The sequence below is a fragment of the Myotis myotis genome, unplaced genomic scaffold, assembly GCF_014108235.1.
Source record: "Myotis myotis isolate mMyoMyo1 unplaced genomic scaffold, mMyoMyo1.p scaffold_m19_p_14, whole genome shotgun sequence".
Classification (NCBI taxonomy): domain Eukaryota; kingdom Metazoa; phylum Chordata; class Mammalia; order Chiroptera; family Vespertilionidae; genus Myotis; species Myotis myotis.
Window position 1 is genome coordinate 26,521,285 of NW_023416318.1, and position 17,892 is coordinate 26,539,176.

At 37.8% G+C, this 17,892-nt stretch overlaps 1 pseudogene; it reads left to right on the forward strand.

The window, feature by feature from the left end:
* The first annotated feature begins 1,445 nt into the window (after positions 1 to 1,445).
* On the forward strand, positions 1,446 to 1,564 carry LOC118669576 (annotated as a pseudogene).
* Positions 1,565 to 17,892: the final 16,328 nt, after the last annotated feature.

The window sequence follows — 17,892 nt, forward strand, 5'->3', positions numbered from 1 at the left end:
TGTCCCATGGCCACCTTCTAATTAATTTCCTTTCAATGTGCACGAGTCCATGCACTGGGGCACTGGCATACTATAAAAATGTTAAGGTTAAGAGAGCTGCTGATGCTATATTTTTATCAGAGGAATTCATCTTTAAGATAAAGAGTTGTGAAGAAATACTTCATAAACATAAAAGGTCAGTTCCTCAGAAGGCATAGAAAACAATGTACTTAATAAGAAGCTGTTAAAATACATGTTGGAAAAATTAACAGAATAAAGGGAAAAACAGATAAATCCACAATCCACGTGGCAGATTATAACACGCCTCTTGATTAAGTAGACAAAATCAGTGCATATATTAAAGATGTGAACTACAATGTCAATGACTTCACCTAAACATAATGTTTAGAACTCTGCAACCCACACAACAACTGCAGAATATGCGTTTGTTTCAAAGACACATGGAAAATTCCCCAAGATGAATAAGCTGGAGCATAAAATCAGTATCAGTAAATTTCAGAAGGCTTGAAATTAGGCAGAGTATGTTTTCTTATAGTCCCATAATAATTAGAAATTACTAACAATGTTATCTAGGAAACATCCAGATATTTGAAAATTAATAAACACAGTTCTGGTATATTTGTCATGACCTAAGATAAACCGCAAGGAAAATTAGATAATGTTTTATACTGAATAAAGATGAAAACTTAAAAAATTATTGGATGAGTCATAGTAGAGATGTTGTTAAGCATGGGCTACTAGTCTGAACTGCTTATCAACAGCAAACATTTGTTTCTCACAGTTCTAGAGGCTGGGCAAGTTCAAAGCTCTCTGTCTTTCACCATGTCCTCACGTGGCAGAAGGTAAAATAATCTTCCTAAGGTCTCTTTTATAAGGGCATTCATTCCATTCATGAGGGCATTCCCAAAAGAGAAAGCACAAATAGCAGTATCAAAAATAAAAGAAAGGAGGCATTATTATATATTTCATAGACATCAGAAGAAAAAATATGTTAAGGACAATGTTAAGGCAATATAGTGAATACCAAGAACAAATGGAAAATTTCCTTGTCAAAGAAATTGGATTCTTAATAAAAAAAAATTACTACTGTAAAACAAAACAAAACAAAAGCCCTCTGATCTCAGGTGGCTTGTCTAGTCAATTAATTCAATCAAAGATTAAAGGGGGAAAATGAAATCAATCTTACACAAATTCTCTCAGAAAATGAATAAAGAAGAAGAAGCACTTTGATTCATTTTGTCACTATGATACCGATGCCAAATAATGACATTATAAGAACAAAACAACAACAAACAGATGGATATGTCTCATGAGATTCAACATAAAAATTCTGCACAAAATCTTAACTGAGTCCATCAACATAATAAAGGATAAACAAGTATATTTTTCCCAGAATGGAAACATTGGTTTAACATTCAAAAACCAATCAATGAAATTACATTGTAGTCTATGGCCATACTACCCTGAATGTGCCCAATTTTGTCTGATCTCAAAAGCTAAGCAGGATAGGGCTTGGTTAGTAGTGGGATGGGAGACCATTTGGGAATACCATGTACTATAGGCTTTAAAAAGAGAAATTACATTATAGAATAAAGGGGAAAATCATATAATTAATCAATAAATGCTAAAAATGTATTTAATACATTTCAGCAATGATTCATGGCAATGGTCTTTAAGCAAACTAAGGATAGATAGTATCTTCTTCTATCTTATAATAGACTTCTCTGAAAAGAAATCTATAAATAACATCATACTTAATGCTGAAACATTGTATGCTTTCCTCCAAAGATCAGAAACAGGGCAAGAATAGAGTTCAGAAATGAAAACCTCATATATACAGTCAATTCATTTTTGACAAAGGGGCCAATGTAATTCAAGGAGAAAAGGAGAGTCTTTTCAGCATATACTGCTGGAACAATTAGATATCTGTATGGAATAAAATAAACTTTGCCTTCTATTTCACTTGATAGACAAAATCTAATTTGAGATAAACAATAGATAGGTGAATCATAGAAAAAGCCATAAATTTTCTATAAGAAAACAGCAGAGTATCTTCACAGCTGTAGTTTAAATAAGGATTTTCTATATAGAAGAAAAAAGCACTATCTGTAATAGAAGAAGCAAATGTTAAATTACAATTCACCAAAACTGAATATATCACTCCATAAAAAGACAAAAAAATGAGTGGGTAGCCCACAGACTGGGTGAAAAGATTCTATTCTTAATATATATATATATATATATATATATATATATATATATATATATATAATCTCGAAGGATTTGCCTCCAGAATATATAAAACCTGTGTAAATTTTTAAAAAAGCAAATAACCCGATTACACTAGAAAAAATATTTAACAAGGAACTTCTCAAATAAATGTACAAAAATGGCCAATCGACACATGAAAATATATTCCACATCCTATTCATCCGACAGGTGTTATTTCATTAGGAGATAACGGTCCATGCCCAAGCAAGTGGTTAAAATAGAGAAGCCACACAGTAACAAGTATTGATGAAGGTGAGGAGCAAGTCTCATTCTTCGCAGGGAGCGCCAAGTGCTGCAATTACTCTGGACAAACACCTGGCCTTTCCTTAGGGATGCACCAACATTACAAGCCAGCTTTCTACCTCCAACTACATTTGCCAATTTGCATTCTGTATTTTGAGAGATTACCAGCTAATAAACTCACAATCAAGTAGGTATCCTGAAAACATTTTAAAGAATTGGAGATTTATACAGTATATTTCATAAGTTGAAAATTTGATATATATGTTGGTAAACTATAACACTTTCAAGAGATTTTGAAACAGTGTTAAAGCAGGCTAGGCAGTGCATTGTAAATCTTGTTTATAGCATTTATTTTCCCCGGAAAAAAGCTTCTATTATTCTAACATGGTAAAAAACAACAACAATAACAACAACAACAACAAAACCAAATTGCCATAACCCTCCAAAGGAGCAAAGCTGTAAATGACTATAAATTTTACCTATGACAACATCATTCTAGAAAGACACTAACCCACAGACATACCATTCAAGATTGACATGATTTCTAAGACTTCTTGAAATCTAGGCTAAATAACTCTAATGACTCCATAAGTATAAATATTTATTTCTGAACACATTTCTCTCTGGAATCTTTCTGGTATACTCTTTGAATAATCAATTCAGATGTGTTATCCTGGTACATGGACGTGCACGGGCTACAGAAGACACAGTTCCTTTCAGCCACATTTTGTTTATTTTCACCAGTGAGTAGCTGTTCAACTCATCTTTAGCTCAGACACAAAGCATTCCTTTCCTTTCTTTCCTTGTTAGTTCTCTCACATATCCTGACTTTAGAAACTTTAGTCTAACATGACTATTTTTGAGCCTTTGGGGAACAGGTTGTTTCTGAAAAGACTATACAAACCATAGAATAGCCAGGTTCCTTTTGATGAGGTTTTGATTCTAAAGCATGTCTGTATTGCTATTCTTAAAAGTCAATCTAAAGATCTCGATACAAAGTTTTCTGTAAACATGGGCAACTCCTGAGGCCTTTTTTTGTTGGTGCATTGCAAATCAATTGCAGTGCTTGTGGGTCAAGGAAATCCCTGAATGTAACTATTTTATAAACTTGAAAATTGTGGAGGAAGAATTTAGAATTTCTCTCTACTGCTCTGAAACCATGTTGTGGTCTAAATATGTTTTGAAGCATTTAAGTTTTGATATACAATACAAACTGTGTAAATGTTTACATCCTTTAATCAGATTCCTTAGTACTTTTAGAAGAGGTATATTTTTAGATTTACTTATCTTTATATTGCAAATTTTGCTTTTCAGGAATAATACTAATTTTGTTCTAGTTCAGTACAATTTTATAAAAACGAATTTAGATACTGTCACTTAAGCTGCTGGGGTCATTCAGAAATGCACTTGTTTATTTACTTTTATCAAATGACCTCTGAAGAATTTACTCTCTCACCCTGGCTGGTGTGGCTCAGTTGGTTGAGCGTCCTCCCATGCCACCAAGAGGTCACTGGTTCGACTTCTGGTCAGAGCACCATGCCCAGGTTGTGGGCTTGATCCCCAGTAGGGGGTGTGCAGGAGGCAGCTGATCAATATTTCTCTCATTGATGTTTCAATCTCTCTCCCTCTCCTTTCCTCAAATCAATAAAAACACATTTTAAAGAAGAATTTACTCTCTCAAAGCTCAATATGCTTCTAGTGGGGATCCAACCAAATTATGTATCTACTCTTTTAGTGAATAAATGAAGAACACAACAGAAGAAAAGAGCTGAATGGACTCAGGCAGACTAAAGAAGATGGAAACAAATTCCCAAAGGATCTGTGGAGAGCAAAGAATATTTTCCAAGGAGTATTGTGAATATAACATGATCTGATTCTCCATCCCATTTTTCATTCCTTTGACTTGTGGAACAGACCATGAATAGTACTGTGCTTTCTGACGATCAGAATGAAAACTATAAATGTAATAAAAAAAGCATGTCCAAATCAGGCAGGAAAAAAAAAAAACATACAATGTCTTCTAAATCTTTGATTCTAAAAGGAAAGACAACCCGATATAAAACACAGAATAAAGGTAATAATAAGGATGCCAATCATATAAATACAAACACTTCCCCCTATTTCTCAGGCAATTTGTTCAAAGCAGTAATTTTAGACTCATGTTCACTGCATCTTTCCTAAATTTCTGTGTGTGTGTGTGTGTTTTTTGTTTTTTTTTTTACTTATCCTAATATGTTTACATGCTTACTTTGACTTATTTTCCTTTGTCCCCAAACACACACACACACACACACACACACACACACACACACACACACACACACACACACGTACTCCTTAGCTCTGCTCCTCTCAGCTGGGAGACCTGTACTGCATCATCTAATTCTCCAAATACTATCACTCCCAAAGACTCCCCTGAAGTTCTCAGATATTACAAAATTCTTTAACTCTCTAATTCTTTAAGAAGCTTTTATTAGTAGTATTTTCTAAAGTTTGTTGTCAAATTGCTTAAGTTCTAGTGTTAAGAACTGGTGACTCAGAAGGTGAAATTGGGCAGGTGGTCACAGGAACATTGCTGAAGCCAGGACTGGGAGTCAGAAAACCAAAATGCATTAAAGACAAACAAGTGTCTAAACCAGCAATACACGTTCATGAAAAAATTCCACAAAGGGACCCCACAAGGTGCAGCTGCAATTGCCTTTTGCTAGTCCTACTCGCTGCTGTTTTTAATTTCCATGTTCAGATGCTTTAGTTCCCTGGAGTATATTAAAGGTACGGGAAAACTCATGATATACTCTGTCTTTACTAATTTCTTTTTTTTTTTTTACCTTAACATGATTAGAAATTACTGCATGGTTAGGCTAAAACATTGTAAATGCCCTAAATAATAATGTGGTGCTTACAATATTGTATCTGTGTAAGACCCTAGAGATCATATGATGCAGAACTTTTTACTTTTTAATTCCTTTGACTTGTACCCTCTGGAAGTCCTGTAAATCCTATGGACTATTTTTCAAAATAATGTTTTTATCTGCAGAAAAAAAAGTAATACACTATTTTCAAAGAAACCAAAAGTGTTTAAATACAATCAAAAATTTTTAAAGATACCTGTGATATAGTAATTTATGTCCTTTTATGTTAACATATTATTAGAGAATTACATAATATTATCCCAATAATATATTTTGAGATATCTGCAGAAAATATTCATGACTGTGTTTTCTCATGGTATTAAAATTGGACATGCAATTAATACTTCTATGATTATTTATGTATATCTATTTATTTACCTTATATCTATAATTATCTAAGTATATCTTTTATATTCATAAAGGAAGGACATACTAAATTTGTTTTAGAAACTAGTAAACAAGATTTTTTTTTACCTATTCAAATTTACAGGCCTTGTGAATTCCACCCACAAACCTCCCTGAGCGTCGATGAATCTCAGATTTAGAACCCTAATCTAGTGAACCTTTCCTTTAATGTCTGAGGGAATGATGGAGGAGTATAGCAGCTTGCCCAGTATCTCATAAATCTTAGTTGGAAGCACTGTAATTAACAGAAATCCCATCTTCTCTCACCAAGGCCAGGGATCTTAACAACACACTATGCTTTCATTTCAAGATGGTCAAGAATGTTAGTGTGTAAATTAGAGGTATATCTTCATAAATCCTCAGAAAGCATCCTGTAAATGGAAGATTTATTACATTGTGCTCACCTCTGTCTTGTAAATTACTGCTTTACACCAGAATGATCTGTATTTCAATCTATCTCTCCCAATAGCCAGTAAACTCATGAAGAAAAGTCACTGAGAGATATACCAGGTATATCTCATTAACCCTGGGTCCCTGTATTGGGGTTGGTGGGATTTTTGGAGATGAATTTAGTTTATTAATTTGTTATTTATTTATTAATCCACCATCTTTCATAATTTGCTTTTGTTTCCAGGGGTGTACTCTTATTTCCTCACTGGACTGAAAGGTTTTGATGATAGGCAATTCTAGCCACTAAACAATGTTTAGAACAATGCTGTGAACTTAAGAAAGATTTCTGCAAAGGGAATAAATTATTTTGAAAAGGGAAGATAATTTAATATTTAAGACAAGTTAAACCTTGAATATTTAAATGAGTTTCTCAAAATACTTCAGAAAAACAAATTAATATTAACATTTCCTATTAATGATCAGCTTTGCATATTTTACATGTTTTATGCATAATCAAGACAATATTTTTAAACTCTTGTATGAATGTATTGGTTTGGAAAAGTCAATACTTTATTTTTTAATTGATTTCAGAGAGGAAAGGAGATGGAGAGAGAGTTAGAAACATCAATGATGAGAGAAAATCATAGTTCAGCTGACTGCTGCACAAGTGCCCTGACTGGAACCAAACCATGACCTCTTGATTCATAAGTCAATGCTCAACCACCGAGACATGCCAGCCAGGCAATACTTTTTATTATGTACTAGAGGCCCGGTGCATGAAATTCATGCACTGGAGGGGGAGTGCCTCAGCCCAGCCTGTGCCCTCTTGCAGTCTGGGACCCCTCACTCCTTACCGCCAGCCTGTTTGCTGCTCCTTAGCGGTGCTGCGGAGGTGGGAGAGGCTCCTGCCACTGCCACTGCATTTGCCAGCCATGAGACCAGCTTCTGGCTGAACAGAGCTTCTGCTGTGAGAGCGCACTGACCACCAGGGGGCAGCTCCTGCATTGAGTGTCTGCCCCCTGGTGGTCAGTGTGCATCACAGTGACTAGTCGTTCTGCCAGTCATTCTGCCATTTGGTCGATTTGCATATTAGAGTTTTATTATATAGGATAGGTTCTTTGCTAAGCAGAAACCAAGATGGAATTAATACCGAGAAACTATGAGGGGAAAAACCTGTGAGATAAAATAAGGGTGGAAGCTGAGAGTTGCTGAGAGATTCACCAGACCATCTTATAAGTATGACCCAGAATGATAAAGAGAAGGGAAGAAGGAAGTTTGGATGGAAGCATATTAGGCTTCAATGCTGTTATAAGGAAATGTTGGCAAGGCTATTGGTAAACCCTGGAACCAAAGTTGCCCATTAAAGGAGACCAGCTCCTCCAGCATCTCCACCACACTCAGTCATTGGCCGAGAGCAGCCATGGGAAGGAAATCTGACTGCCACACAAACACTGCAATAGGCTTTAGAAGATGCAGCTGAGGCCCTTGGCCAATTACACCTACTGCAGTTGGAGATTTGAGAGACACAGTCTCATGCCCATCACACACTTATATCTAAAGATATGTACTTACATGTGAGTTTGTGTTACTGACCTCAGTTTAAAACTTTGCCTCTAATAACTGTGGAGGCTGAAGATTCCCTGAACTCAACTACAGGAACTGGACCAGAGAACCTGGTATACCTTTTCATTCTTCCACTTAAACATATTTTAATGTCTAATTTTGCTATTTCTTCCTTATTTCTAGAGTCAAAACCATAGAAGAAATGGAATGTACTCTTGTTCCTATATAAAAGGAAGACAAGACACTTTTCCCCAAAAGATACCACTAAGAAAAGATGAAGAAGGTACCAGTCCTGAGGCTGTGTGAACTGAGCTCCTCTCATTCCTCCACCTCACTAGCTATGGAATATGCTCCTCCAAGGAGAAAGATTTATTCACAGAACGACTCTAGAAAAACGCACAAGGGGTGAAGCATTTTGCTGCTAGGGTGATGGAATTCTTTATGCTTTCTTTGTGAATGGGATTGGTGCTTACTCCCAGTTATCTGTATGTTTAGCTTCAGTTTCAGATTACTAGGTGTCTGCCTCTCTATGGAAGAACTTTGAGGATAGTTAAAAGGTCTGATAAATATTCATAAAGTTACATCCTTTTGCTCCTACCACGAACCTGGGCTGGTTTGGGAGACACAAAGATGAATATACATGATCTCAAGAATTAGGTTGCTCATAAACGCTTAGGGATTTAGAGAATTTGTATTCTGGATGGCAGATAAATGTAATAATCTTAGGAATCCTAGAATTTTTGCTGTAGTCTCAGTTCTGCTCTGTGTCTTGAGAAAATCATTTAGACAATGAATAAAAGGTTTCTTAAACTGGCAGGCCAATGTGAATGATGCCTCCAGAAATTTTACAATATGGCAGCTCTCCATTATAGCTACACTCACATCTTTTAAAATCTATTATTCTGATGGGTAATAGAGAAGATCTCAGATGGAATTTTTATGATAGTGTCCAGTTGAGTGTATGCACATACATATATATACATATATATATAAATATGATAGTAAAATTATTTTAAGAATAAAGAAATAATCTCAGATTATAGCAGGACTCTTTTTGATGAAATACAGCAGGCCCTCAAATAATGCCATATTGTTCAACCTCATGTTGTTATAACATTGATGAGGGGAAAAAATCAATTTCTGGAGAGGCCACTGTCCTTTGGAGTTTATTTTTATTTTTTCACATTTATTATTTTATTTTATTTTTATTGTTTATACTGTGGCATATGTCTCCATCGTTCACTCCTTTTGCCTACCTCCACCCAGCCCCTGCTCCCATTTTCCTCTGGCCATCACCATACTGTTGTCTCTATCTATGGGTTATGCCTATATATTATTTGGCTGATCCCTTACCTCCTTTCATCCAGTCCCCTCCCCTCTTCCCTCTGACAGCCATCAGTCTGATCTATCTATCCATGCACATTGTCCCCATGTCTGTGTGGGCTTTCTCTGTACACACCAGTTTCCTCTGACATCCCAAAGATGCACACTGAGGTGAGTTGTGCCTGAATTGTCTCAGGCTGAGTGAGTGTGGATGGGGTCAGTACACCCTGTGGTAAAATGGCATCCTGTATGTACTAGTATGTGTGTGTAGGGGAGTGCCCTGCACCCTGAGTTGTTGGGCGAGGCTCTGGACACTTGCAAACCTGAACTGGAATAAATGCACTGGAAAAATGTATCTTCTTGTTTTTATTCATCTTTCTTAAATGTGTGTATAGCTCATATTTATTTCAATGTTTAATGTTAAAAATGCTTGGGTGTTTATTTGGGAGTTTGGTGATGTTTTTGTGAGTAGAAATATTCTGTAGGAACTTAATTCTCATTTATGTTAATTAGCCTATGGTAAAATTGGTTTTATTATACATTGTTTAATTTAAAGTCACAGTTTCAAAGAATCTACCAACAACATTAGTGAGGACTTACTGTAGTTTGGGGGAATGAAAATGAAGCAGGGGATTTTAGAGCCAGAAGGCATCTTAATCCAGACTTTCAAAAAACATCTGTTTTTTTGGACTCCCTGAACCTCGATCAACTGTGATGTTTGTTTTTTTAAAATACAGATTCTTGGGCCTCACACAGACCTTCTAATACATCCTTTGATATGGACCCAGGAATCTTAATTTCTAATAAAGTCTCTAGATGGTTATTTTACACATAGGTTTGAGAATTGCTGACTAAATCCTGCATTTTATACATGAAGAAATGGGCTCAGAGGTGAGAATGTACATTGTTGAGTGAAATTGTCAAAATGATCTAAATAGAAAGTATATGAGTTCCAATTGAATATTAATATAATTTATTCATTCATTTAATCATTCCTTAACAAAATTTGTTGAATATTTACTCTGGTATAATGGCAAGTGTTTATATAGATCAGTTTATTTAATACTTAAAATATTCTATATTATAAGAGCTCAGAAGTTATAATTACTTCTCAGGAGACTAAAGCTAAATATTTTAAATAGCTTGGCTATGTTCTGACCCCAATAATTTTAAAACTTAATTTTAAAATTTACACTCCTTAACCCAAACTTGTGCTTCCTCCCAAGGCAGAAACGCATTAAAATTTACTATGTGCCTATGATGCAGCAAGAACAGTTATGAACTATATATAATACTAGAGGCCCAGTGCACGAAATTCGTGCATGGATAGGGTCCCTAGGCCTGGTTGGTGATCAGGGCCAATCTGCAGGGCAATAGGTGGGGCAATTGGGGGCCCCCACTGGCACCTACCTTGGCTGGCCTGGCCCTGCCCATCGCCGGCCCTGTCTACCCCCCCCCCCCCCCGCCCCACCAGCGGTCAGGGCCTGCGGGTTGGGGGAAGCTCCTGTATTGAACATCTGCCCACTGGTGGACAGTGCGCATCATAGCAACTGGTCATTCCTATTTGCATATTAGGGTTTTATTATATAGGATATGTAATTGTTAGTTGATCTTTTAAGAAAAATTAAATATATAATTTATACAAAATAGGAAATTGAGACTCAGAACTTGAAATGAACAGACCAAGATCACAAAAGCCCAGGTATTCCACTTCCAGGCTTTGACAGTAATTTATGGTTTTCAAATTTGTGAAACAGGTGCTAATGAAAAGGAAAGATGTTTATTCAAGTGCCAACCACTGGAGAGGAATTCTTGTACCAAAGTCCATTCACATGTCAATGCAGGCAGAGGTTTTTATTAGGAAGGAGAGGGAATAAATACAGAACAAAAAGACCATGGGGAGGGACTGGTGATATGCAGGCAGCATCTTTGCTGGTCCCAATATTGATTATCATGGTTGGCATCCTTTAGTCGGCCATCTGGTTGAATTCCTGACTCTGGGGTCTTGAGGTCAGGTTGATCCTTAGGTTCACACAGAAACTGAAACTGCTGATTTTAGTAAAGTTCACTTAATAAAGAAACTTTTAATGTGTAAGCTTTGGTTTTGAGAGGAAAAATCGGGTTAGAGTAACACATTGGGTCTAACATTTACTAAGATTTATATGGTTGGTTTATATAAGTACTAGAGGCCCGGTGCACAGATTTGTGCACCAGTGGGGTCCCTTGGCCTGGCCTGCAGGGTTCGGGCTGAAATCAGCTCTCCAGCATCCCCTGAGGGGTCCCAGATTGCAAGAGGGTGCAGGCCAGGCCGAGGGACCCCACTGGTGTACAATTAGGGCTGAGGAGGGATGCAGGAGGTTGTCCAGCCAGGGAGGGACTGCAGGAGGGCTCCAGGGCATGTCTGGCCTGTCTCGTCCAGTCCCAATCGGCTGGACACCAGCAGCAAGCTAACCTACCAGTCAGAGCATCTGCCCGCTGGTTGACAGTGAGCATGATAGTGACCAGTCAAATGGTCGAACGAATGGTTGGACACTTAGCATATTAGGCTTTTATTATATAGGATAGCGTATTCATTCCTCATTACACTATGACTTAGCTACTTGAAACTTCTATTGGTTTGAATGTGAGGATCTAGACATTCTGAAAGAGTGTCAATTCTGAAGACTCTCAGCTTCTGCCTCCTGAATTGCATCTGTTACTGACAATGACAAAGCCCAGTCTCATGGTGCTGGAAGGCCTTACAGCCTGTCAGCAGAGTTTTCAATGGCTCTGTGTTTCAATCAAGCAGTGAAGTGAAGAGAAAATGAAGGTAGTTATTTCCCCATATTTCAGTTTGCTGCCTAGGAATACTGTCAGCTGGGACCATACACTATGCTAATGTTATTGCAACATTGTCTTCTTTGCATTCCAATGGGGACTGCTTTTGTTTTCTCCGAATGTACCTCACTAAAATCTGGAAGTACCTGGTTTACATATTCACTGCCACTTCTGGCTTCCTCCGGGACCATTTCAAAGTACTAGAAGATAGTAAGCAAATTAGATATTTGATTTTGATCAACTGAGGTCAACCTAACATCTGTTTGCTTCAACTTTGCTATCACCTTTATTTCTGCAATGTTTGTGCCTGTGATTCATTCTATCATCTGCAAGTATTTTCCATGACCTGGGGCCTCTTGTCTTTTTTTTCAGTGTTCTTTCAAGTTGTTCTCTTGCCAGGGACTCACCAGCAAACTATAACTGACTGAGTAACCAATGAAAATTCCTCAACTTCTGCTTTTTTCAGACTATGAAATGTCATTTTGGTTTAGTGAACTGAGCAGTGGTACTCGACAGAGTGGCTATAAACATTTTTGTTGTCAATCTGGAAAAGGGAGGACAAAGTCCTTGGTCACCCACTTCAAATGAAGCAACCCTAGGGCAATGCATTCATTAGTCAAATATCACATAGAACAAAGAAGTTACTGAATAAAAAATGTTTTCGGTAACATGTTGCTTATTTTTGAAATCGATGCTCTTTCAGAACTAGAAAACTTAGAAGAATCTTTCAAAATATGAAGTCACTATTGCTTTCTTTCCCACCCCTCTCCCACCCCTCAAGCCATCAGCTATAGTTAGAATGCAAATTCCTGCTGGCCAATGGCTGTGCATATGGGTTCACATGGAGGATAGAGAAAACTAGGCCTTTACTGTAATGCATTAAAAGCAGTCTCAATCCAAAGGGTAAGTACAACTGTAGTCCCGAAGGAGAACCAAAGTCAGAATGAAAGGAGAGATATCAGGTGTCAGGTTCAAGAACTGATTTTAGGCAGAAACAAAAAGCCAAAAGGTCAGTAGGGAGCAACAGTGTAGACCAGGATGATGAGTGGAGCGCGTTTTTGCACACATTCTTTGATCCTCTTTTCAACACCCCTGTTTCGCTCCCAGGCCCACATCATGATTTTCTTCCAGTTCCATTGTTTTTCTCCCTATGACCTACAAAGCCTATCAATCCAAGTCATAAAACACTACCACATGAGCCTGTACTTGTTTTTCAGCCTCTGTTATTGAATTATCTCAAAATAAGGTCTCTATAGCACTTACAGTCATATATTTAGAAAGTAAGCCAGATCATTTTGCTATACTGCTTAAAACTTTGCAATAGTTGTTAATTGCTCTTTTACGGCTTGTAAGGTCCAGCATCATTTCACTTCTGTCTTCCATCTTCATTTTATACTTTTCTGCCTCACTCTTCCACCTCATTATACGTGAGCCACCAGCCTTCTTTCCTTTCCTCACATATGACTTTCCCAACAGTATCTTTGCAGTTTCTTTCACCAGCTCTTTAAATGACTGACATTAGCACCTTTCTTCAGCTCTCTGATCAAACGTGAACTTCTCAAAGAGCCCTCTCTGACCAGCCTTCATAATAAACTCCTAACACTGACATTATTCTCTGTTACATCACTTAAGTTACTGCCTTATATCATTCCTCTCAACCTGCAGTTTGATGGATTCTATGAATTGCTCCACTCAGCCTCCCTCTAGGTTGCCTTCCTATACCACAGAGACTGGTAAACTAACTTCTACACTTCTTAGGCTCTTTTTCAATAGGATTCTAGATGAAACTAAATATTATGTGACATTTGGGAAGTAGAAGTAAGGTACAGACTCTCTTCTTGCTGCTTTTGTAGACAAGCAAGATAGTAGACATGAGGATGCCCAGACAGTATTGAGAAGAATGAACTCTGTGCTTCAGGATGTACTCTCTAGCTTCATCAAGTGTTGCAAAACCAGCTTTGTGAGTGCAGGTGAGCAAAAGTGAAGTCCTGTTGAACATAAAACAGCAGTGGCAGGCCTCTGACTTTCATTTCTTTAGCCTTTTGACCTATTTTATATTTAATTTATCCATTAAACCTCTGGTTGTCCTGGCCAGTGTGGTGCAGTTGGTTGGAGTGTCATCCTGTACACCAAAAGATCTTGGGGTTCAATTCCTGGTCAGAGCACATATCCAGGTTTTGAGTTTGATCCTTAGTCGGGGTGGGTGAAAAGGCAACTGATCGATGTTTCTCATCTCGCTCATTTGCTCTCTCCTCTTCTTCTCTATCTCAAATCAATAAAAATTTTTTAAAAAATTGGTTCCATACCTCTTTTGTTTAAAGTATTATCCTTAACTGCACTGAATGAACACTGACCAATTATTGTGCTGATATTATTTATTTGTTTGCTATTTAATTTTGTTTGCCCCCATTAGAATGTAAGCTCAAAGAAGTCAGGGGGCATGCCTTATTCAGCACTGCACCATTGTTCAATGCTAAAACAATTTTAAGCACAATGTAAAGGCTAATGAATATTGGTGGAACACATGAGTGAATAAACTGATACAATAAACTAGATTTAACTCAATCTAGACCATAATAATTTTGGTTCTGATCTTCTGTGTGGATTTCTGTAACTTCAGGGAGAGAAACTACTTTTGATTATGATGCTCATGTTGTTGCTTTTCAGGAAACATAAATGTTAACAGTTTCTACTGAATAGGTTTTCATTTAGGTGTCAACGAATCCCAGTGAACAAATATGAGAGCTGGATTAGAAGCTTTCATCCATAACAATGGCTTTCAATGAAGTTATTGCTTTTTTGACAATCTGCATATTCATCCTGGTGAATAAATCCTATTTTCATAACTTGTGTTTTGCATGAGGAATCTGGAAATAGCATACATATTGGCTGTGCTTCAAGCTTTTCAGTTGCTCTGGCTCAGGCATATAGTCTTCTGTTACTTCTAAGTCTCCTCTCCTCTCCTTTCTTCTCTTCCCTCCTTCCTTTCTTTTTAGAATATAAATTAATATCACACAACAGGCTGACTAATGCAGCTTGCAATATCAGCATTCACAGAAATGAGTCAGCATCTTTCACTAAGCAACTTTCTTCCAGGAGAGGGATTTAGATATTTTAAAATACTTGACTTCTTCTAATGGAAAGGGTCCCTTTTAATCAAAAGGAATTGCTATTTATGTTACTCTTCTCTCACACCTGCAATACTTAATTAGGATACAAAGCTCTCTTGTCTTCCTTTCTTGTTCTGCATATTTAAAATTGATGCAGTGTTCATCACTAATGGATAGATTTTAAAGGCTTGGAAGCTGATGCTGTTAATGGATATACGTATAAAGGCTCTATTGTCTTTCCTATTTGTTTCTTTCCTTTATTTTTTTAAGTAACATGTACCTGTCTAGTATCTATATAGATAACACCCATTTTTAATTGACTTCCCTCAAAAAAAAATTATAGAAAAGAAAAACCAGCCATGTCCAGTTATTCTAAAAGCTGCATAAAAGGGAAAAACAATCAAACCACTTTTTCCCCTAAGGCAATTTTGCGTGCTCTGAAGCAAAGAGCAATTTTAGCCAATAAAAACTGATTCTCCCAAGTGCAGCAGGAAAATGTGGCTCACTGCAACAGAGGAGGGAGCTGGAAGCCAGAGGACTGATGATTGATGCTGCCCGCTTCCAAAGGCTTTCATGAGCTCACCCGATGCCTTGTGATGAGCAGCATTCAGTGTGCAAAGAGCTAAAGAGGCACACAAGTGTGCATGCTGATGAGCAAAACCACTCACCATTCACCAACTGCAGCCTGCTCCTCCGACCTTCTTTTATGTTGGGAGGAGAGAGGACGCAGGAATATACGTTTAGGAGTTCTCTTTCTATTTATGTTGGGAAACTGGCTAGGGTTTTGAAATAAACCAGCAAGCCAAAGGAGAGCAAAGGAGAAGGGGGCAGAACCTAAGGAAGTACATTTCTCAAACACCGATGGAATTTTCTCCGCAAGAGGGCTGATCTGGCACTGCAGGCATGGGAGGAAAGGTAGAAGGAACAAGAACAGGGTTCTTCTGGCACATCTCATTCTTAATGCAGAGCAACCCAAAGAGTGACTTTTATCAATGCTACTCCCCTCCTCCCTCCCGCCCTTCCTCCCCTCAATCCCGTCCTTCCTTTTCCTCTTTCTGTCAACTACTGGACTGATCTAGAGATTATATGGCCCAGCCTTTTCCCTGCACGTGAAGGATCAGGTACCTCTCAGAAAAGATCCCCAGTAGCATGATACAAGGCACTTCCTTCTCACTGCCGCATCCCCATGACCTACCAAAGGTAGTGCTAGCAAGTCCTATAAGAGTTGGAAATATAATTTAGGCTACCTGACTTCCATTCCAGTGCTCATCTCACATAACAATTTAGTATTATTATTATTAACAGTAGTTGGTATTTCTTTCTGGAACTCAAATATCCTTGAATATTCACTGTAATGATACTGTCCTATAAACTGACATTGTGCAAAACACACAATTATGTTTAAAAGAAACTTTAAAAAATCAGTATTAACACATTGCGGAGCAGTAGTTTGATTGCTAGCTTTACCCAGTGGCCAGATAAGTTTTTATTGAATGGGTATAAAAACATTTTACATAAATGTTAAAGGCACACTTTAAAATTAAATAAGCATTGCATTTTGAAGTTATTTATTACATGTTCTTACAAGCTAGTATCTTTTTAGAGTATGATACTTTGTAAAACACTGTGTAATATGAAGCGGGAATTCTCCTAAGCTATCTGCAGTAGGTTAAGTTGCAATGAGAAATGGCAAAGTTATAGTTTCCGTTGTCAGGAACTCTGAATGACTTTACCTGGAATTAAGATTAAAGAGCAAATTCTTAATCATCCTATAGAATAAAAGCCCAGCGACCGAACGGTGGAACAACCAGAATGACCAGTCAACCAGTCGCTATGACGTGCACTGACCACCAGAGAGCAGACGCTCAATGCAGGAGCTGCCCCCTGGTGGTTACTGTGCTACCATAGTGGGAGTGGAGCTCAGCTGACTGGGATGAGCAGGTGCTCCCACTACGAATCCTAGGTCAACAGGCAGGAACCTGGGCTGCGATCTTCGCCTCCTCGCCCCAGGCTGCTCCTCCTTGCTCCCTACTACCACCTCCGGACACCCGCAGGCTGCACAGTGCCTCCACTGGGTTTGCAGAGCTGATCCTAGAACAGGGGTGAGCAACCTTTTTGTGAGTGCGTGCCAAAACCAGCAAAATCTCTCACTCAAAATTCTTCTGCATGCCAACCCTAATTTTTTGAGAACATCTTACACCTACTTGATATCTCTTCAGGTGTACGTATGTGAAGAACCTTGAAGAAATAATAAAATTCATTTGAACGACAAAAACACAGTATATGATGATGAAAAATACATTTATTTTTTAATGTATACATGTACACTGATAGTCCGACAGAAAACTTTATGACTCCGTTTGATAGTATCAGTGGGACTTTTGCTGCTGCATCACTGATGACAGAGATTTTACATCAGGTTTATATTTCGTGACCTTCAGAGATATGCACGAGCTACTACATTTATCTGTCAGGCTAGTCCTATTATGAGACTTAACAAAATTCATCACTGAGAAAAAAGATTCATAAGCGTATGTAGATGCAACCAAAACACTGGTCAGATCTAGAAAGGCAGGGAGAGTCAAGGCAGAGGCATAGAAATTGCTCTTCCCCTCTCTCGTCAATCCATATCTATGGTCTTTAACATAACTTGGTATGTAAAATTATTTACTTATCTAAGATGCACCTACACTGAATTTATCTGAAAAATAAAAAAGTCGATATTAAGAAAAAAATTGTAAATGGAAGATTATAAGAGAGGGTTTCACATGCCAGCAAAAGTTACTCTGGTGCCATGTTTGGCACGCGTGCCAGGGGTTGCCCCTCACCTGCCCTAGAGGCTGGGGGGTGGATTCATG